The sequence below is a fragment of the Mus caroli genome, chromosome 4 (assembly GCF_900094665.2).
Source record: "Mus caroli chromosome 4, CAROLI_EIJ_v1.1, whole genome shotgun sequence".
NCBI classification, from domain to species: domain Eukaryota; kingdom Metazoa; phylum Chordata; class Mammalia; order Rodentia; family Muridae; genus Mus; species Mus caroli.
In genome coordinates, this window is record NC_034573.1 from 51,164,817 (window position 1) to 51,187,807 (window position 22,991).

General features: G+C 46.5%; 1 protein-coding gene and 1 long non-coding RNA gene across 2 annotated transcripts in view; one reads left to right on the plus strand and one right to left on the minus strand.

The window, feature by feature from the left end:
* The window catches only part of LOC110293507 (paralemmin-2), a 187,044-nt gene that overhangs the window by 154,795 nt on the left and 9,258 nt on the right, over positions 1-22,991 (plus strand). The gene's annotated exons all lie outside the window — the stretch shown is intronic.
* LOC115030842 overlaps positions 1-22,991 on the minus strand; it is a 42,131-nt gene that overhangs the window by 2,962 nt on the left and 16,178 nt on the right. The window contains exons 2-3 of the long non-coding RNA XR_003836402.1: positions 7,218-7,433; positions 3,641-3,759 (exon numbers count right to left, since the gene is read on the minus strand). This is a non-coding gene — a long non-coding RNA (uncharacterized LOC115030842). The remainder of the gene's footprint in view (positions 1-3,640; positions 3,760-7,217; positions 7,434-22,991) is intronic.

Consider the following 22,991-nt stretch of genomic DNA (forward strand, 5'->3'; position numbering starts at 1 on the left):
AGAGAGAGAGAGAGAGAGAGAGAGAGAGAGAAGAGAAGAGAAGAGAAGAGAAGAGAAGAGAAGAGAAGAGAAGAGAAGAGAAGAGAAGAGAAGAGAAGGAAAATAAGATGGGGGCAGTATATATTCCCAAATGGTCAGTACTTCTCAAACTTTGATCACTATGGGAAGTATTTGGGATTCTTGTTCAAACGAAGGATCTGGGTGGACTGGTCCCAGGTAGGTTGAAAGTCTGTAGCTCTCACAGCCTTCCAGGAGGCCTAAGACTGCTTGGCCATTGGCCCAGGCTCAAGCAGTAAAGGCACTGGGACCTAGTGCTGTTATCTGTTATCTTGGGCTATAGTGCAAATTGCCCACACATGGTGACTTAAAGCACACACAGTTGCAATCTGCTCTCTGTGCCTGTGAGTTCCTCAGCTATGGATACCATCACCCAAGTTGGACTGAAAATACCTGGGAGGAAATGCATCTGTCCTGAGTGCGGAGCGATGACTTTTGCTCATCACTCCCTAAAGACTAACCACTATACGCATAGCATGAAAGTCATGCACGTAGCATGTCATAGTGATCGCACTGTATAAAGTATACAGGAGGATGTGTGGAGGTTATATGCAAACTCCATGCTATGTATAGGAGGGATTTGAGTCTCAGTGAATTCGGTACCCTCAGGGCATCCTGGAGCTGCCATGTGGGTCCTAGGAATGCCCTGTGGGTGCTGAGGACTGCTCCTGCTTGTCAGCATGGCTATTCTGACATCACTCACAGTCTCTATACAGCTAATGCTCGGGATCTCTCCCAAGATATATTCTCAGTAGCTGAGCGTATAACACTGTAAAGGCTTCACTACTCTCAGGTCTGGCTGTCCCGTGGAACCTCAGATAGGGCTGTCAGTTACAACACTTACCTACCTACTCCACCCACAGCATCCTCATGTGGCAAGGGGCTGTTTGTGGCTCAACAGCTGGGTTCCAGGAGAAGCTTTCCAGGGAGAAAGCCAAGCTTGAAGCCTTATCTAGCCTCTCACCCGCATCTTTCTGTCTCTTCTTCATGCTCTGAGGCCGTCCTCAGGGCCACCCACGGGCAAGGGTAAAACATCTAGATGCTTTACTGAAGAAAGAAGTATTAAAAACAAACTAACAAACAAAAAAGTAGAAGACTCTTCAAGCCCCTTAAAAGGGGCTTGAGAAAGCTGTAACAGGGACAAAAAGCTATGGACTCCTCTACTAGACTTATATTTAAGTGTGTGGCTTGAGATGTTACAGAAGTCAAGTGGATCTTTGCTTCAATATGCTGTATGAATATCTGGGTACTGATGGTCCCTACTAGATGAGATGGACTTTTCAACTACGGGGGAGGGGGGGCAGCGGCCTGCTCGGGGGGGGGGGGCTCTTTCTCTTCAGGAAGCTCTGTGCCCAGCACAGTGCTTGGTACACAAAATGGACCCAATAAATATTTGTTGTGTGTGTGGGTGGGTGGATGGATGGATGGATGGATGGATGGATGGATGGATGGATGGACGGACGGATGAGAGACTGATGGGTAAGAAAGGTTTAGGTCTGAGAATCTGGAGTCTGATGAAGAAATCTGGAACTCCTCATATCTCCCCAGAACCCGCCTGTTGGGCACTTCTCCCAGGGAACAGGATGATGATAAGTAGAATCGGCCCCCAGAATCCACAAAGCCTTGGCTTTGGGCTTGTTTGGAAGACACCAGAGCAGTCAGGGCCTGTCCTGTCCTGCAGCCTCAGTCCCTTGCAGGATCAGCAGCTATGGGAGGCCTAATAGCCAGGGAAAACCTCTCAGCTTGCAGTAAAGAGAAACTAAAACCAGGAGTTGAAGAGAAAATGAAAATTGATAGTGGCCAGCGTGTGCTGCATCGTCTCCTTGGGTGCAGCTCTCTCTTTTCCTGGTTACGGCCTGACCTGAAGCAACCATAACTCTCAGGGGCTTTCCCTGGGGACTCCAAACCACAGCAGCAGCAAGGAGGGAGGCAGGGATTCCCCAAGACAAAAGTCCCCGCTCTTCTGGATAGTTGTGAGGTCTGATTGCACCTTTCATGGGGTGTAAGGATATCCACCTTTCCCCTACTCCAGCATCTACCAGTCATAACTGGCTCCCAACCCCACAATCAGCACAAAATAATTAGGGAGGGAGCCCTCGGGAGTCTCATGTGATTCTCAGGGCTGACCAAGAAGATGTTTCCTTTGCTTCTTTATTCCCAGTAGTCTGCTGGGAACCAGAAAGGCTGACTTGTCAGGTATAGCGCAAGCCAGCGAGCCATCAATTGTCTATCTTAGGACCTCTTTCAGTGGCATGACACAGTCCTCTGCTTTTCATGGTGTGTCCTAGCTCATGCTGTGGTTTCAGTTCTGTGGAGCATGGCATCAGCAGGGACACGTAAGCTCAGAGAAGACAGTGACAGAAAGCCACCACAGTGCTGTCAAATACAAGGACCTCTGGCCTGACAGTTCTTCCCTGCACACCCTCAGACACCGTGAGCATGCACAAACACAGTATAATTGTGCATAGACAGATATGCACAGATGCGTGTTGTATATGAAGGGGTGCATGAAAGAAACTGCTGAGTGGTTACTCCACTCTTGGGGTAAAGTTTTATTGTGAATAAGATAGAAAATATCTGGAGGAAAAAGCCAGAGCAGAGAGAGAGAGAGAGAGACAGAGAGAGAGACAGAGAGACAGAGACAGAGACAGAAAGAGAGACAGAGAGAGAGAAACAGACTGGACATGGCCAGGGCTAGGGAAGGGAGAGAGTGGGAGGGAATGGTGAAGACAGTGGGATAGTGAGAGATAGAGACTAGAACATAGTGAGAGGAAAGGACTATCAGAGCATACAGAGAGTGCAAGAGAATAGCAAGGGAGGAGCGGTCCTGTTTATAAGGAGGAGGAAGAGCTGGGAAGAGGAAAGGTCTAGGATGCTAGCATGAACTTTGAAATGTATAACAGGTACGTATAGTATTGAAGGAGTGGAGGCCAGCTTTGATATGCTGATGGGCACTTAGGTGGCCATAGGTGGCTTCAGCCAGAGATAGGGGAACTGGCTTCACAAGTTCCTGAGGAATGCTGACTTTTATCTACCCACCAGAAATCCTCCTATCACCTATCACTGAGGTTGATCTCATCTCTTACTCTATGGGCAGCCTGTGAGACCGAACACATGTGTGCACATGTGTATTCACAAGGGCACGTTCAGGCTCCCCTTGAGAAGGCCTTACTTAAGATGAGACACTCCAGCTGATAACTAGAAATGAAGAAGGCTGTCAAGCCAGGAATATTCCAGACTAAAGGAGCAAAGACTCTACACCCCCACACCTGGTGGTCTAGGCCAAAGGAATCCACTCATGTCCACTCATGTCTGTTGTTTTGCCTCTGGGACAGGGACTACACTCTCCTCTGTCCTGCCTTCCACTGCCTTTCTCCGTCACCCTGACTCCTAAATATTAGCCACAGAGGGTAACAGGTATTCATTTTAGTCCATACACCACGGACAAGAAACACCAAGTTTTCTAGTCTTGCAAACAGTTTGGTCTCAGTGGTTTTTTTTTTTTTTTTTTTTTTTTTTTTTTGAGATTCCCTCCAACCCAGGGTTCGCAAAGGAAGGTGCCATGCTTTTCCTGAGGGCCTACCTCCAGTGGTCCTCTGCAATGCCATGGTCCTGGCCCTTCACAGGCTCTTCAAGACTGAAGTCTGGGTATGTGTAGAGTCTGTCTGAATTAGCAAGTGTCTACTCACATAGACTCAACGCCTTAGGCAAAGAGAAAACACGAATTGATTCTGAGAGTCCCCTTAAACAGGAAGTTCCAATAACCAGATGTGGAGGCACAAGCCTGCAATTCCAGCTCTCTGGAGGGCTGAGTCAGGAGGCTTGCAATAAGCTCCAGGCCAGCCTGGGCTATACAGAAAGTTCCAGGCCAGCCGGAGCTATATATAGCTCAAAACAAAGATAAACAAATCAAAACTTTGGAAGGGCAGGGATTTTTTATTTGATGATCTTGCCCTAAGTGTCCAGAACCATTGTGGACCTTGGATGATGCTTCCTAAGTAACTTAAGCAGCGAATGGCTCTGTTTCATTGTCTGCACTTGGATTTCAAACTTTTGCTTTGTCTCCTTAGCTATGCTTGTTTCAGGTTTATTCTTAACTCTTCTTTGCAAAGAAGGGAGATCCCCCTTGCTGTCTGGACTAATGTCCTACTCATCCATGGGAAACTGTTTTCCAAGCCTCGGGCTGCTTGGGGATGTTGTCTCTAAGTTCCACACGCATCCTAGAAAGATTTGAACTTCCTCCCAGATCTCACCTTTTCTGGGCAGAGATAAGCCTTATTGTTGCTGCTGTTACTGCTTTGAGAAAAGATCTCACAGTGCCCAGGCTGGTGGAGAACTCAGCCTCCCCCAAGTGCTGGATTAAGATAATATTTGTTATAGAAGTGTGTGGGTTTATAATCCCAGCACTCTGAAGATAGGAACATTAGGAGTTTAAGGTCATCATCTGCTACATAATGAGTTGAGACCAGCCTGGGCTACATGTAACCCTGTATCAAAGCAAATCGTGTGTGTGTGTGAGTATGTGTGTGTGTGTGTATGTGTGTGTGTGTCTAGATTATAAGGGTAAAACAAGATCATGTTAGGCTGGGATTTACCTGCTGTAAATTTGGGTTTCAACCCAGGCTTCCCGGTGTATGACTCACTGTATAATCCCCGCTCCAGCCTGGACCATCTCCCTTGTCCTGAACGTCCTGTTCCTCTAAAATGTTCTCCACCGTGCCTGCCTACAGAAAAATTACTCATCGCTCTGGGCCAGGGCTAACACAGCCTGCTCTCACCCTTGCCAGAGTTCATATCTCCTTCACATCCACTAACTCTCTCTTTTCTATTCCCATAAGAAAAGTCTTGTCATCTGTCCAGCTCAGTGTTCACAGGTCTGTCCTTTGGCTAAGGGTAACTTGCTTTAGGACGAGGAGGCCACCCCGTGAAAGCTCATGACCACCACCTGTGCTTGCTTATTGCATGGCCTCACATGCAAACAAACAAAAATGTTCACTGGGTACCTGTTGGTGAAGAAAAATAAGGCTGTGCCAGTTTTCCAAGTGCCCACTGCCTCTTCTCACTCCTTAGTCTAGGGCAGTCAGTCCTTGGGCAATGTGATGTGTGAAGAACAGAGACCTTGGTCTAGGGGTTTATGCAAGCAGAGGCTGAATATCACTCAGTCTACAACAAGCAGAAGGGACTGTGGCCATGAATGAGCATGGGGGCACCCTAACATGGAGAAAAGGTCGCTTTTTCAAAGGCTGGGGCCTCTGCTTCCAGTCCAGATGTCACTGCCAGCTGTGTGAGCTGTGGCCTGTGGGGAGCTTGTCCCTTCCCAAAGCCCGGCTACTTCACCTATTTTAGAAGAGCAATGCCACCCCCTTCCTTACCCCTTCCACCAGGTGTGTGTGTGGTGAAGGGGAAGCCACAGCACATGGCCCACCACCATCTACAGGGAGCGACACAGAAGTAAGAGTCCTCACCAGTTCTGGCATGGGATGGAAGCTTGATTCACACAACATTGCCCTGAACCTTGTGTGCTTTGCTGTCCCCCTGCAGTGGTAAGGACAGGACACATGGCACACTGCTCTTAGGGTAATAGCTCTGTAAACACAGACAGTAGGATTCAGTAAATGTAGACTATCGGCTGGAATGAACAATCCAGGAAAGGCATGCTGGGTGGAGTTCCTGAACTCTAAGTGGAACTGGTAAACCCTGCTAGAATGATTCAGCTTTGCCTCCCATCAAAAACAATTCCCAGGGGTAGTGAGATAGCTGATGGGTAAAGGTGCTTGCTACCAAATAGGAGGACCTGGGCTTGATCCCTGGGACCCAGGTAGTGGAAGGAGAGAAATATACTCCTGAAGGTTGCCCTCTGACCTGCACACCCTTGCAGTGCATAGCATGTGCACACACACACACACACACACACACACACACAAATAAATAAATAAATAAAAATATTTGAAATGGCAATTTTACGCCATCAAATGCAGCCTGAATTTGCTGCAATGATTGAAGTGACTGAGTATCACACTGCAGAAGCAGAAGTATGGGAGTGGTTGGTGTGAGAGAGGCTTCAGGATTGCCCATGCATCCTGAAGAGTTTATTCAAACCCTATGTGGTGGCATGCCCTTTGTATCAGCAGCTTTCTCTCTAGGCTCTGGGGTTGTAATGTGTAGCCCAGCAGTGGGGTGTCATTGCTCATAGTTCTTTCATTATTTCTATTTTACTGGCTCTTTGATTTTTATGTAGCCAAGGCTTACCTTGAACTTGCTATGCAGCCAAAAATAGCCTCCCTCTCCCAAGTTCTGGGATTATAGGTATGGCTCACTATACCTTGCTTGTTTCTATTTTATATTTTCTTATAGGTGTAGTTATGGATCCATTCTAGGTAGCTTCATTCTAGGACTCAGGATGGGGAAGGCACCCACATATATGGTGCATGGTCACTGATAGAGGAGTAAAAGGCACCGACAGAGCCACACGTGACTCACACAATTCACACTTGGCTATGCCACCTGTTGTTTATGTTCCCTTGGGCCTGGCGTGGGAGCGATTGGGCAATCCACCCTTCCCATGAAGTAACTCTGAAAGTTTCTTGGCATGGAATGAGCATATATAATTATCTCATGAGGGATGCAGAAAACAATGAGAAGGACAGCGCAGTGCCGCAACGCTGTCATGAGTAGTGTCTAATATTAATCTTCTAATAACCCTATGACATATCTCTGCTTTAGAGTATAGACAATTGAGACTTGGCATGACTAACTAACATGCCCAAAATGTAGCCAGTAATTGGCTCAAGTGTCTGGCTTGAAGCTGGATTTGGTGGCATTTAACCAGCTTTGTGGGCTTGCCTGCAGCTTCTCGAGGACTCATTGTACAGAGATGTTGTCATTGAGCAAACATTTATAAAGCAGTTACTGTGTGCCTGGTGCTGGAAACATGGTGATGTGCAAATAGATATTCTTCCTAAACCTATGAGCATAAAATCAAACCAGAAATGTGAAGCACAAATTGGGTGCAGCACACCCAAAACTCTGTGGTCCTAGCCCTGGTGACGGCATAGACACTGAGAGCCAAAACACTGTAGCATGCGACTCTTGTCAAGGTCCTGCCTGGAGGAGCCAGTGCTGAGAACAGTTCCCCATCTAGAGTTCTAAAGGGCACTCACAGGAAGTCAGTGTCTGTGGGCATGTGCCCAGCCTTCTGTCTACAAGACTTGTCAAACCAGGCCTGTATGTCAGGACCTTCCTTCCTCCTGTGTGCTTCCTTCTGTGGTGTTTGATCCAAGGTCCTGCAGCGTCCCTCCTGGGCTTTAGCTCTGCCTTATGCACAGTCAAAACCATGCACATCACAACACCAAAGACCCAGCAGCCTCCATGTCAATCTAAGAGAGAAAGAGAAACCAGATTTAGTCTGCTTTTGAATCAGCACGGTGACACAGATGGCTTAAAACTGCCAGAATAAGCCTTGATCTCTGTCCTTTTTAATGTCAGGGTGATAAAAAGAAGGGAAGAAATTCCCCTGGTGTGGTTGGCAAAGCGACTGTAATAATAATAAACAACACTTATTTTAGTCATACGGCTCCAGTACCAAAGCATGGGGCTCGACATTAGCCTGACTCTACAGGCAAAGTGATGACATAGTCAGCCGTTGCTTATCAAAAGAGGTGGCTTGTGGGCTGAGAAATAAGCCACTTAGAAAGTAAGACACGTGTCCCACAGCTGAGTCTCTGGCCAGATCCCACATCTGCAGAGAAATGGTTTTGTAAGAGGTGACTCTCCTCTCAGCTTGGTCGAGGTCCACCTACATTTTAGATCATTTTGCAAAGCCAAGTGCTTATGTATATACGTACACACACATACACCTGCATAGCTGTGCATGTTACTCAGTGTCTAGACCCACCCCCACCCCCCAAATTAGAAAAATAGGATGAATATGGAGTGCATGTGAGGAGACTGTCTCACACTTGATTAGGAAGGCCATGACCCACTGTCTTCAAGACTGACCTCAGGGAAGTCAGTGGTTTAATTCTATCCCAACTTAATAGACAGAAACTGGGGGAGCTGGAGATGTTAAGTCCCAGCCTGAGTCCAAAGGTCTTAGGAGATATAGCAACCAGGGCTGGGCGTCTCAGTAGACGCAGACAACACATTAGCCCTTCCTTCAGATGTTTGCTTCATCACACCCTCAACAGATTGGATGGTGCCCGACACCCTGGTGAGGGCAGACCTTTATCCCATCTTCCTATATATCACTAACCCTTTGGGAGCCAGCTTCTCAGATATATCTAGAAACGATGCTTTTACCACCTATCTGGGTATCTCTCAGCCTGGTCCACTTGACAAATAGAGTTAGGCATCACCCGTATGTACACACAAAGTATGTATATGCACAAACGCTCTTCACAGACACACACATCTGAGATTTGATCTGAAAACTACAGATCCAATGCGCTTTGAATTTGGACTCTTTTACAAGTTCTGCTTCTTGGAGCTGGGAAGATGAATCAGTGTGGTGACACTTTGTTTAGATAGCTGAAGTCTGCCAGTCTGATTTCCCTGAATCCTTTCCATTTTAAAGTCAGAGTGATTTAAAAGATGGTCGGGGTGAGGGAGATCCACCAGCGTGGTTTAAAAGGTACACCATAATAACTTTATTTTTTAAATGCATTTTGATTTTAGCCAACACATTTGACTGAGCAGTTAAGAGTATTTGCTGCTCTTCCAGATGAGCCAAGTTCAGTTTCCAGAACTTGACCAGGGATCTCACAGTCAGGCAACTCCAGCTCAAGGAGATCTTATGCCCTCTTTTGGCCTCCACAGGGACAAAGTTCCGTCTTGGGGGAAGGACAGGTAGAGCTCCGTTAATCAGAGAGTTTGCCTAGCAGACATAATACCATGGGCTCAGTCTCTAGCACTGGATCAGCGGGGCATGGTGGTGCATGCCTACAATCTCAGCACTCAGGAGGCCGAGGCAAGAGAACTGAAGTATGAGATCTTTATTTAATTACACAAAGAATTTGAGACAGCCTAAACGACATGAAACCCTGCCTCAAGACAAACAAAAAGATAAAAACAAAAACAAAAGCAAAACACACACACACACAAAAACAACAACAACAACAACAACAACTTTGGAAAGCAGGGCATAGTAACTCATACCTGTTATCTCAACACTCAGAAGGCTGACTGAGGCAGGAGGATTTCCATGAGTTTGAAGCCAGTCAGGACTACACAGTGAGTTCTAGACCAGCTTGAGCTACAGAGTGAGACCCACCGTAACAAAAGCAACCAACCAATCAACTCTGTCTTAGAAAGGAGTCTCTTCTCAGAAGGACAAGCAGACAGACTCAGCCCCGACTGCTGAGTAGGGAGTCAGCAGACAGTGTGCCCTAGAGTCTCCATTGCAGAAGCAAGGAAGAACTGTGTGGAGTTGGGCCCACCGAACCTCTCTGTTTTGAGGGCCAGCCTCAGGAGAGGAGCAGATCAAGTGTCTGGTTTGCCATATCTGAGTAATCAGCATAAATCATAATCTGTGATCACACAACAGCTGCTCTAACTGACACTGGGCCTTCCAAGTCAGGCCACCCAACAGCCAGCTATGGATGGGGACGGGGCTCACAGACCCCCTACCACGGACTGCAAAACTATTGGCTACTGTGATGGCCATATCTGTTTCTTCTGATGATTGATACAGGAGCTGCTTGATGTAGAGGGTGCTTCCCATGGTGGCAGGTGCCATTCCTGGGGCTGTGTAAGAAAGGTAGCTGAGCTGGGCACGAACTGTTAAGTTCCTCTGTGGTTTCTGTTTCAATTCCTGCCTCCAGAGACCTGCCTGAGTTCCTACCATGGCTTCCCAAGGTGAAGGACTCTAATCTGTAGGACATAATAAGTCATATTCCCCACCCCCAGGTTAGTTTTAGTCACTGCCTTATCACAGCAACAGAAAGCAAACTGGGATGGCTGCCAACAGAGTCTGAGGGAGATGGGGAGACATAGTATCTGACTGCACACTGCCTGTGAGCCCACCAGACTCTAATGGATAGTTTCATATTCGTGCTCACACAGATTCTGTAGCCCTGCTTAAATTCTATAGGCAGGGCATGAAGCACAACAAAAAGTCATGGGTATGGAAATATGAATATGGGGGTATGTAGAGAAGAAGGGGAGCCGGTAGGAGTGGGAGGGAAGTAACCGGAATGTGTTAGGTAACTGGGTGAAACTGTCAAAGAAGAGAGTGTATTAATTTTAAAAATGAGCTATAATTTAATGCGATATTTTTAAAGGATAAAATTATCAACCTATGGGCTATCTAGCCATGTTTATACAAGTCTTGGGGGCTAAGGGGAGGGCTCCTTGTGCAGGAGTGCCTCCCTGCCACACGGCACAAGGATCTGATTCAAATCCCCACACCCATGTAAAGGGGCTGGGATGGGGGTGTGTGCCTAGAACCCCAGGCTTGGGAGGTGGAGACAGGTAGGTTTCCGGGGTTCACTGGCAAGTCAACCCAACTGAAATGGTACACTGGTTTGGATGGGAATGGCCTCCACAGGCTCGTATGTTTCAAGACGTTGTCCCCAGTTGGTCGAAATTTTTAGGAGGCATTAGTATGGCCGCTAAGCCTCTGAACAGTACGCTGAATAAGTTGACTTGATCGTGGCATTTTATCACAGCAATAGAAAAAGGTAACTAATATAAATGTTCAGGTTCAGGTTCAGATTCAGTGAGAGCCTCTGCCTCAAGGTAGTAAGGTGAGTCTGATAGAACAGGACATCCAACGTGGGTATTTATAGAGAGATGCATACACACATAAACACACACACACACACATACAGTCACACATACAAAGACAGTCACACATACACACACATCATACACCTGCATACACTCACACAAATATACACACATACTTTCACATACACACATTCACACACATGCACACATTCACACTCTCACACACATCTACACTCTCACATGCATACACACATTCTCACACACATTCCCACACTCACATATCATACACACACCACATACACATATACTCATATACAAACTCACAGCACACACACTCTCACACTCACACACACTCTTTTACACAGACAAACACACATACACTCTCATACATGTGCACACTCTCACAAACACATACACATACCATACAGTCCACATGTGTGCACACACACTCACTCACACACACACACACACACACACACACAGAGAGAGAGAGAGAGTTTTTATAGGAACAATCCCAAGGCGTATTTAATGAAATTAAGTTAACCTAATGTCGACTCCAACTTTTATTGGGCCTGAGTTGATCTGGCCTCTTTCTGCTTTCTGTTTGCATGGACTTTAACAGTCTGCCCCCAGCTGTGCTTTTGCAGAAGTGGGCAGCCTGGTGCCCCTGCTCCACCATCTCACTTCTTAGGCTACATGTGCCCTCCAGATTACTCAGACCTCAAGTATTGATGGAAGGGAGATGTAGAATGATCGAGTGCTTCCTCGTGATTTCCTGGCTCCAGAAGGAGCCTGAGCATATGTCTGTCAGGAGTCTTTGGGTTGCAAGACACAAAGCCAAATTTGGACTGGTCTGGAAAAAAAATGGGTGTTTATTAACTCACACAGCCTGATGACAGGAAGGGCAAAGGGCCAGCTGGGCACTATGACTAACCAGAGCTTGAGCGTGACTAACCAGGGATTCGGATGCCAGAGCCATCCTGCTGACCCCTCGCCTCTCTCTTTGGTCAGCACCCTTTCAGGCAGGCTCTTTCCACTGCTGGGGACATGACTGTCTTTAACTCCCAACGTCTCCATTTTCAGTTCACAATAAGGACAAGGTGACCCAGTTCTGGAGTTTAGAAGAAGTGCCCTTGAGTGGCCATCAAGCGGGCCCAGAGCCACTCAGATGGCCACCCATGCCCGCCGTGCTGGAATGGGGCAGGAAGGTAGTGGATCTTAGCTTTTCCCCAAATCATAACATTGCAGTTAAGAAGCATTTACCAGAAAACCCTAGAGGTGAGTGGGTGAGTGAACGGATGGGTGCTTGTCTTTCAGCGATGGATGGAGTAGACAGAGAAGGGAGAAGAGGGCAGCCCCATCCTTCCCAGCACCGCAGTCTAGAGATGAGTCTGGGATGTGCTGAGGAAGCCAGCTGTGATCAGAAGAAATGACTGGGATATCAAATACCTTGACAGGCCAGGCTCATCTATTCAGTAGCCTGCCTGAGCTCAGTAAACTTACTAGATTGGAAAGCTCTCTGTGTCACCAGTTGACCCACTGCTTCCAGAGATAGAATGAGAGATGCTCTTTGAGAGGTAGCATCTATGTCTCAGCTAGTTCCTACCCCACCTTAACGATGTGGCTACCAAGGCTCTCTTCCTACACTAGCTCAGCCCTCCCGAGTCTGAGGCATTCCACCTTCAAAGATGAGTCTTTTTTCTTTTTAAAGATTTATTTATTTCATGTATGTGGGTACACTGTTGCTGTCTTCAGAAACACTAGAAGAGGGCATCAGATCCCCATCACAGATGGTAGTGAGCCACCATGTGGTTGCTAGGAATTGAACTCAGGACCTCTGGAGGAGCAGTCAGTGCTCTTAACCACTCAACCATCTCTCCAGCCCTCTAAGGAGAATCTTATTAGAACCTTTGAGTAGAGATGTGGTTTCCATCTCTCTAAGTCATCTTCTTTGCTTTTCTTGGAATTCCCCCTTGTGATTCCTTGGCCATCATCTTGATGAAGTGGTGTGCATCTGTATATAAGAACTCAGGATAGCACACAGTCTTTAGTCCCAGCACTCAGGAGGCAGAGGCAGGACGATATCTGTAAAGTCAAAGCCAGCCTGGTCTAAAGAATGAGCTCCAGGGACAGCCAGGGCTACACTGTGAGACCCTGTCTCAAAAGAACAAGAGAGGGAGAGAGAGAGAGAGAGAGAAACTTTTCATATTTCATTTGCATCTGAGGCTCGGGAGGGCTGGAGAGCTCACCTGAAGCCTGTGCTACACCAGCTTAAATTGCACGCGGTGAGTTCAGACCTGCATGGACTTGGGCTCCAAAAGCCCCAGTTTCTCACAAGCATAGGCCTTCTCCCTGGATCACTTGTTAAAATGTAGGCTCTGAGGTCTGGGGATGGAACTCAGTGCTGGAGTACTTGCCGGGCAGCTATGAGGCTCTGATTTAATCTCCAGCACCATGTTTGAGAAGGAAAGTCCCACTCGCCAGGCAGGAGCTCTGGCTGCCTGATTACAGGGCACTGGTGCTGCCTGTACAGAGCAATTGCTCTAATTGGTGATTTCCAGCCCTATCATTTTGCCATGCTAGGTGTTTTCCCGAACATTATGCCGTCTGAGGGGAAGACTCTCACTGGGGTTAAGGGCCTAGTTTCTAATGCTATAGTGCCTGAGGACCAGTCCCGAGCAGGATGCTGGCTGGTTCCATCATCTTTGCCTGTTTTTTTTTTTCCCTGCAGAACCAGATGTCTTTGGCATCTGTATTCCCCAAAGCTGTTTGAAGAAGAGACTTCTGTCTATAGAAAGGATAGAGAATAGTTCCACATAAGCAGGGCATGACGGCACGCACTGCAATCCCAGCACTTGGAAGGTGGAGGCAGGAGGATTAAAGGTTATTTCAGATATAGTAACAAAAGTGATATTATGTATGTACTTTTCTTACTTAATAATGTCATTGTGTGTGGAATCATCACAGGTCAGGAGATCCATGTATTAACCACAGTGGTTCTCAACATTCCTGATGCTGTGACCCTTTCATACAATGGGGACCCCCCAACCATAAACTTATTTTGTTGCTACTTCATAACTGTAATTTTTGCTACTGTTATGAATTGTAATGTAATTGTAATTCATGGTTTCCGATGATTTTAGGTGACCCCTATGAAAGGATCATTAAACTGCCCACCAAGGGGTCTCGACCCAGAGGTTGAAAACCATTGTATTAAACATAATACAGGGCTCAGGGTGTGACTGAGTAGTAATAGGTCACTTGCCTAGCAGGCACAGGGCTTTGGGATCCATGCCAGCACTTCAAAGGAAATAAGGTAATTTGGAGCTGGAGAGAGCGGTCAGGAGTTGAATACTTGCTGCCCTTCCAGAGGACCCATGTTTGGTTCCCAGCACCCACCTCAGGGGGCTCACAACTGCCTGTCACTCTGCTTCCAGAGGACCTGACACCAACTTCTGCCCTCCCTGGCCTCCCAGGCATCTATATCAGTATGCACAGATACACACATAGAGGTAAATAAAGGTTAAAACAGCATTAAAAGAGAAATAGTTAACTAGCTGATTAATTCATTAAAGGTAGTATACACAAAACAACATACCATCGAACGGCTGGGAGTGTAGCTCAATTGTGGAGCATCCTTCTTAGCATGCCTGAGACCCCAAGTCTACCTCTAACAACCCCCCCCCCAAGTTACCAGTGATACAAGGTAGGTCCTTTTATATGAAGGAATTTATGCTTCGCGACTCCAGGAAGTTTGGCTGTTCAGATTTTAGAAAACAGGGCGTATCTTCATTGTACGCCTAAACTAGGCATTTGCTACCTGTAACGAGGTAAAAAGCACTTAGGTTTTTACCCCCAAGCAGAGTATGTTTAATTGCCTTATAAAACTCTACTGAGCTGTCACCTGCCACAGACCTCTCAGTTAATCGGACATCTCTCTCACCTCATTAAACTGGCTCCAACTGGTAATTCTTCATCAAATTCAAAAGAAATCTGAACCCCACCATTGCCAAAACCCAGATCTGAAAACAATTAACCTGGGCCTGCTTCAAAATACAAAGAGAGCTAGTGTCTAATAAAGCCTTGGAATAATGTGTTCTTTGAGTCAGCGCTGGAGGAACTGAAGGGCATAAAAGCTGCTGAGCTTAGTCGGCAAAGGGTATTTGATTAGATGTTATTAGATGTGTTTTCCTGAATCATTCTGCCACAGTTCACAGCGAACCTCCCAATTTTGCAGTCATTTTCTCGGCCTTGACATTCTGATCTGTCTTACTTTAGCTGTCAGGGCTATGAACCGAGCTCCGATTTGCTGCCGGTGGCTCTTACCAGAGGAATTCTGAAAATAAAAGGCCTAAGTGCCTCCCACAGAGGGTTCCTGCCAACTTTCTGACAGGAATTTCCCAGAATTCCTTCTCAACATCTTCTCTGATGTCCAGGCACAGCTTCACAACCTCCCCAACTTAGATTCTCCAAGTCTCTTGTTTGTGCCAATCAAAGCAAGCCTTGGGCTGGGCCGATGATGCAATTTTGAAAACAGGCGGTGAGATGTTGATGGTCTGCAGCAGGCAGCATCTTCCTCCCTCCTTTCTGCTCACTCTCCGGTTCTCCTCCTTCTCTTCTTTGAACTCCATGTGCTTGGCATCAGTTGGGACATAGAGGCTGGTGTCTGCGGCCTTTCTCCAACATTCTCCACCTTATTTTTTTGAGACAGGATCTCTCAATGAATCCAGAACTTGCCAGTTTCAACAAGACTGGTTGGCTGGCAATGCCCCAGGATTCACCTTTCTCCCCAATACCTAGCACTAGGGTTCCAGATGCAAGTCACTATGCTTGGTTTTTTACATAAGTCCTGGGAGTTTAAACAGTTTACCCACTACCCCAAGTTCATTCTCTCTCTCTCTGTCTCTCTCTCTCTGTCTCTCTCTCTCTCTCAGCCTCTTTAATTTTATGTGCATTGGTGTTTTGCTTGCATGTATGTCTATGAGACGGTGTCAAATCACTTAGAGATAGATTATAGACAGTTCTGAGCTGCCATGTAAATCCTGGGACTTGAACCTGGGTCCTCTAGAAGAGCAGCCAGTGCTCTTAACTACAGAGCCATTTCTCCAGTCCTTTATCTCTTTTCATAGAAACTTTTTTTAGGGTGATGGAGATTGAACCCATCTCTTGGGAATGCTATAACTCTTGATTTACACTCCTGGCATCTCTGAGAAGTAATAAACACTTCAACTTGAGTAGGAATTTATTCATTCCAGATACACTGATTTATCAGATTAGTCGTTTAAGGTTTTATTTTATCTTTGACTTTAAAAATCCCATTTTGACCAATTCATATAGCAATTTCATGGGGGCATTTGCTGCAACTCATCGCCCCTGTGGTTAGATACTATTCTCTTTATTTACCATCACTCATCAGTCTATGTGAATTTGGAGTCATAGACTGTATGTAATATTTTTTACGTAAGCCAATTTTTTAAAAAGCTTATAAAATGTTAAAATTTTAAAGTAGGGGTGAGGAAGGAAAAGGGATGGAAAGATGAAAAAGAAGGGGAGGGGAAAGGAGGGAGTGATAGAGGGAAAGAGGAGAGAGGGATGGGGGAAGAAGTGAAGAGGGAAGGAAAGAAAGAAATCAAAGAGTGTGAGCAATGTTTGACAGGTAAGGAATTCTAGGTGCTTTGGAACCCAAGGGCAGACTGCAGCTCTGGTCACTATTGTATGGTTTTGCTATCCTTGTGTGAGGCAGGGTCTCCTGCAGCCCAGGGTGATCTCAAACTCACCATGTAGCCAAAGATGACCTTAAACTTCTGATCCTCTTTCCCCTCCCTCCTAAGTACCCAGACCCCAAGAATGAGCCACCACACCCAGGCCAATTGAGTCTTTGGGATAAAGGACGCTGCTTTAGTTCCCTGTCAATACCGCTCCCAGCAGATCCCCCATTCCCCACTTTTATTTGAAAATAAGCTGTACCTTTCTGCCATCTGTCCCCATAGTGACTCCAGAGGCAAGTGGTTGTGGGTCATGTGCTCAGAGCCCATGACAAATATTCTCTGACTTCAGAGGATGCTATGGGCAGGGCCCCATTCTTTTCTTTTGCTTTCCTCTTGGGATCAAGATGGTGGGTCTTTTTTCACTCTATTGCCCTCATAATTATGCCTCTAGATTCTATTCACCTTGAATTCTGTTCAAGAGGGTGAGCGATGTTTGACAAGTAAAGAATGGGCCTTGTCAGAATGGGCCTTAACTAAACAATAATGAGTTTTGTTGCCTAGTGTTTATCACTCCATTGGGTTACCTTTAATACATTGTTCCTGTTCTAGACCCTTCTCAGGGGCTCTGATTGCTCTCAGGGACAATATGAAGATATAGAGAGAGATCTGACGTTTTCAACTTCAGCTGACTGTTTGGCTATCCCCAGGGTAACCCTGAAAATATGCTGTCAGTTCGACTCAGTCCAGCCTCTTTTAATTACATAATAAGTTGCCATGGGTGGCTGACCTTTTGACACTAGCCATGGGGTCTCAGTAATCCCAAGGATACTGCACTACTAACTGCCCTCGGTGTTGTGACAAAATACTCAAGGCAAAGCAAACTCATAGGAGGAAGGGTTTGTTTTAACTCATGGATTGAGAGAAGATAGTCCACCATGCCAAGGAACACAGAGGCCCAGAAACACGAGGAAGCTGCTGACAGAGTCCACAGTCAGGCAACAGAAGGGTCTGTGCTCAGCTCATTTTGTTCTCTTCTCCTTTTTATTCAGTCTAGGACCCCAGCTCCTGGGGTGATGTCATCTGCATTTAGGGTGGGGCTTCCCTCTTCAGGCCCATACAGAGAGGTTGTCTCCTGTGAGATTTTAAATCTGGACAAATGGACAGTGAAGAACTAGAACTTTCTATCTAGAACTTGCACCTCCATTACTAAGTTGCCTCTTCATGTACCTACCAAAGGCAAGAAAGATGGTGAGGTCCTGAGCTCTGTACTGTACCAGAATACATTTAGGGAAAGAAATCTCCTGATTTTCACCACTGTTTAACATGTGATTCCTTTTCGGATTTTCTAGAAGGCCTTATGAAGGTACAAGGGCCACTCTTCAGTGTGTGCCCACATAAACACTCTCCATAGAGACATCACATAAAGGTAGCCCATGTTGGTCCCCATCTAAATTTAGACCTGGAGAGATTCTAGAACCGACTATTCAGATTCTTAGCCTTTGCTAGAAGCTACTGTGATAAGAAACTGGCTCTGGGCTGGTGATGGCACAGACCTGCAATCCCAGCACTTGGAAGGCAGAGGCAAGAGGATGGCTCCAAGTTCAAACCCAACCTGGTCTAGACAGTGAGCTCTAGGCCAGCCAGGGCTACATGGCAAGACCCCATCTCAAACAAACACACAAAAACAAATGAAATGGCTCCAAAATTCAACTGTCTGTTAATCAAAGGCCCACAAGACTGACTACACAGAAGACAGCTTTGCCTTCCACAGTCAGAACCTGCCCAAGGCTTCGAGCGGCTTGAGTGGAGAGGTGCAGACAGGACAGTGGCGTGGGCAGACTGATGCATTTGTTGGAACTCTTTGCCTTCGGTTGACTGCAAGATCAGCACAAGCTCAGAGTCTTGTAGTTCTGTGGTAATGGTTTCCTCATGGGGAAAGAGAATGCCATCAGCAGGTTTTCTCTGCATTCTCCACAGTTCCCTCATAGCACTGGGTAATTTGTTCTCAGCTACTGTAGGGCTAACTCTCGAGCCAGCAAGGGCAATCTCTGTGTAAATATCTAGGGCTTCCCATGGGCATCTTCTACTCCTCTCTGATTCTGACTAAAGCTCCAGGCCAGGACGGGACTGTCCTAAGAGGAGCATCCCTGCAGCCCTGGATAAGAAAAATGGCAGAGTATTTAAAAGAACTTTTTTAAAAAAGGTGTGGGCCAGTGAGATGGCTCAGTGGATGAAGGTGAAAATGTAATGACCGGAGTTCCATTCCCCAGAACCCAAGAAGGAGAGAGCCTACTCCTGAAAGCTCTGACCTCTACCCATGTGGCACACACACTTGCACACACAGAGAGGCACATACATAAATAAGAATTAAGATTAAATCTTAAAACAGGACTGTGGGGGCTATAGCTCAGTGGTGGAACACTTGCCTCTCGTGCATGAAGCTATAACAGAGAGAGGAGGGGGAAGTTGGGGACTGTTACTAACATGGGCAGGAGTCCAGGATAGTCACCATCCCATGCTCCCTTCCCTCTATCCACCCTCCATCCCTCCCTTTCTCTCAAACTCTCTCCTTCCTGCTTCTCTCCCCCTTCTCTGTGACGCAAACCAGGCAGCTTTGCACCTGCGTTTCCCCCAACCCAGCTTTCCTCTCACCTCCAAGTTGGCTTTTCCTCTTTAGTTTTTCACATTTCTATTATGAAGGTCCTAGCTATTGGACTGGTAAATGCCGGACTTTCTTTAAAAGGCAAGGAAGGGAGAGAAATGGAGTCAGCCAAAACGAAATTCTTTTTAATAGCTGGAGGGAGAGAGGAGAGGAGAAAGTGACATTAATACTTTCTCCCCCCCATGTAGCGAGTCACCCAAGTGAGTGAGCCTGTGTCACTTTGAGTAGTACATGCTTTAGGTTTTTATCTGAGGTCCAAGAGCTGGGTGCTCTTGCATGTGCCGAGGAAGGAGGACTTCATGTCCTACATATATCCTCGTGCTACGTTGTGGATACATTCCAAATCAACAGTGTCTGGGTTCTAGCTCCTGACTTTTTCAGTGGACCAAACCAAACTCCCAGTGAGGGTTTTAACTTTGATAACCATTAGCCTTGTCTGTTTCCAATCAAACAAACACTTTAGAATCAAAACACAGCCCTGCATCATAAAATAATCTACTGCCTTCAGCATATCCTGCCTGAACCAAATCCATTAAACAAATCACTCGGCCTCCCTCCCACATGCATGGCAAACACACTGATGATATAGCATTTAGCCACCCAGCCAAGTTCTGGAATCCGTTCCAACCACCTCTAGCTTCCCCATCCTCCAAGACTCATTTTTTTTTTCTGCTCATCATTATTTTCTTTGCAATCCCACTCCCTCTGATACTCCTACACAGAGACTTGCGGTATCCCTTCCTTGGGCCTGACCCTCATGGGAGGCTCTGACATATACAGCCTTGCTACTTATCAGGTTCTGTGAACTGCTTTCTGCTCACATCAGGGCTTTCTCCTTTTATGCCCTCACCTGGTGGTACCCATATGTGTCCATGTTCTACAGTTGCCATGACAGCCTGCCATAACTTGACTATGTGCTAGAAGCATTGCCATTTGGTCAAGAGGTCTAAAGATTATCCTCAGACCTCCCTTAAGCTTTACCCAGAGGTTCCTTTTCTATAGGCTTCTAGCGGGTTTTCTGAATGCTGGAATGAGTTCACTATTCTTGCAAGGGAGGAAGTCTAGAAAGACGTTTAGTGCACCTATTTGTGATAGGTGATAAGGTGATTTGTGTCATAAGGGAGACCAGAAGATGGAGCTATGAGGGAAATCAGGTTGCCTGGGAGAAACTCACCTCCCACACACATTGCTTGCAGACCCCTGAGAACAGAACTAAATCTTCCCATCACTGTCTCCCAACCCAAGCCAGGCACACAACAGAAATGCAAGCAGGGAAGTATGTGACCGTGGCTGCATTTTGGAAACTGTTTTGAAAGTCATGAGAAAGAAGGCAGACCTGAAACAGGGACTTCAGAGGCTCATGTGCTGGAATCAGGGTGGAACCTCGGGGCTCTGGAGGATGGGATGGGGAAGGCTGCATCTCCAAAGGTTCTGTCTCACTGATGCCTTCAGCCCCATGTGGCAAGACAGGAAAACAGAGACACACAACTTAGGTGGCTGACTTTCTCAAGACTCCAAAAGGCCTAAATATTTCCCAATCACCACCTGCCCTGGAGTTCTATTTAATATTAAAAAAAAATTATGTGTTTGAGTGTTTGCCTACATTGTACACTATCTGTGTGTGCTATAAAGAGTTCAGAAGAGAGCATCAGATTCTCCTGGAAATGAGTTTACAGTCAGTCAGTTGTGAGCTGCTTCGTGGGTGTTAGGACTGCAAAAGCAACGAGTGCTCTTAATCATGGAACCGTCTCTCCAGTACCGGAGCTTTAACTGTGGCTAAGATCTCTGAATGGATCTAAGAGACTGGGTTAGGTTTGAGTTTGGAGATTTCATAGCATATTTTTTTTCTTATCAATGAATAAATATCAATTATCTTTCCACCTGAGCAAACCAGGCCATTCAGCCTGTCTGTTGAGGTGTGTGGAGAGTGTACCCGACTCCTTATGGGACCTGCAGCATACTCCCACTGAGCAGAAATCCTTACAAAAGAATTAAAGATTAAGCCAGGCTTCAGGCTGTATGTCTTCTTGCCCCAAGTGGGAACCCTTTGGATGAACAGTCCTTGAGATGCATGTAGGTCACATGGTTGCCTAAAACGACCTTAATTTCTAATTGCTGGCACAGACCTGCAGAAACAACTGGTTTCAAAATGAGTTTGGACCACAAGGGTCTTCTAAAGCTAAATTCTAAATTGCACTGGGCCGGTTTTCTGCTCTCATTTTCCTGTAATTGGAGTCTGTCTCCCACCTCCTAAACAGGAGACTGCTGGGAAGACCTTTGAGAATACAGCAGGAGATGAAGCACTCAGTGTTCTGACCCAGTCTTCAATGTTGTAATGGAGAAAGCTGTCCCCCAATCTGTCTCAGTTAGGGTTTAGTTCCTGTGAAGAGACACCAAGACCAAGGCAACTCTTATAAAGGCAAATGCTTAATTGGAGCTGGCTTACAGTTTCAGATGTTCAGTCCAATATCATCATGGCAGGAAGCATGGCAGTATCCAGGCACACATACTGGAGAAGGAGCCAAGAGTTCTACATCTTGGTCCAAAGGCATCCAGGAGGAGGTTCTCTTCTGCACTGGGTGGACTCTGATATAGGACCTCAAAGCCCACCCCCACAGTGACACATGTCTTTCAACAGACCACACCTCCTAATAGTGCCACTTCCCATAGGCCAAGCATATTCAAACCACCACACCATCAGAGGAGGCCTAAGTCCTCTGGCAGAGATGGCTCAGTGGTTGAGAACTCTCTGAGTTCAGTTCTCAGCACCCACAGCAGGTGACTTACCACTTTAGCTCAAGGTGATTGAACACCCTCTTTGGGCTTAGAGTAGGCATGGACTTGTTGGGGGAAGCATGTCACTGGGGCATGCCTAAGGTCACAGATACTCAAGCCAGGCCTAGTGTGCAGTCTATTCCTGTGGCCTGCAAGCACAGATTTACAAGTCTCAGTTATCACTCCAGCATCAAGTCTGCCTGCATGCATCATGCTTCCTGCTGTGATGACAATGGACTAAACCTCTGGATTGTAAGCCATCCCCCTTTATAAGAGTTGTCACGGTCATGGTGTCTCTCCACAGCAATAAAACCCTAACTAAGACAACCAGTTTAGGCTACAGAATCAGACCTTGTCTCAAAAACAAATAAAGCCAAAGGCAGAAGGAGGTGCTGGAACTTTCAAGAGACCAGTAGTTTACCTAAGAACCTATGCACATTGTCACCCTTGTGCATGCATGTTTAGATTGTATTCTCACAGTCTGTATTCATGTGCATACATGTGTGAGTGTGCATGTATGGATTTGAAGCTAGTGTGCATGCCAGAGGAAGCCCTAAGAGGGTGTTCAATCACCTTGAGCCAGAGTGGTAAGTCACCTGATGTGGGTGCTGAGAACTGAACTCAGAGAGTTCTTAACCACTGAGCCATCTCTCCAGTCCCTGGGCTCTCTTCAAGGTCTCAGTGTAGCCTAGGATGTCACCGAACTCTTGATTCTCCTGCCTCTACCTACCAATGGCTAGGATTACAGGCATGTCTCACCATGCTGCGTTTATGCTGTACTTGGAATGGAACCCAGAGCTTTGGGGACACCAGGCAAGAACTCTACCAACTGAGCTACCTCCCGAGCCCAGTAGTGCCTATGTTGTTCAGAATTTTAAAAAATATTATTAGCGATACAATATGTATGAAGTCCAGGGCAAGGTAGACTTGTGGTAGAAGGTGGCAGCTATTATTAGCACAACAGGTTGTGCGCTCCTTCCCTCACGCTTGGAGGAAGAGGGTCAGGCAGAAACAGCACACTGCCTTCTCATCCCGGGTACCATGGGGAGAGTTTGCCCTGGGCT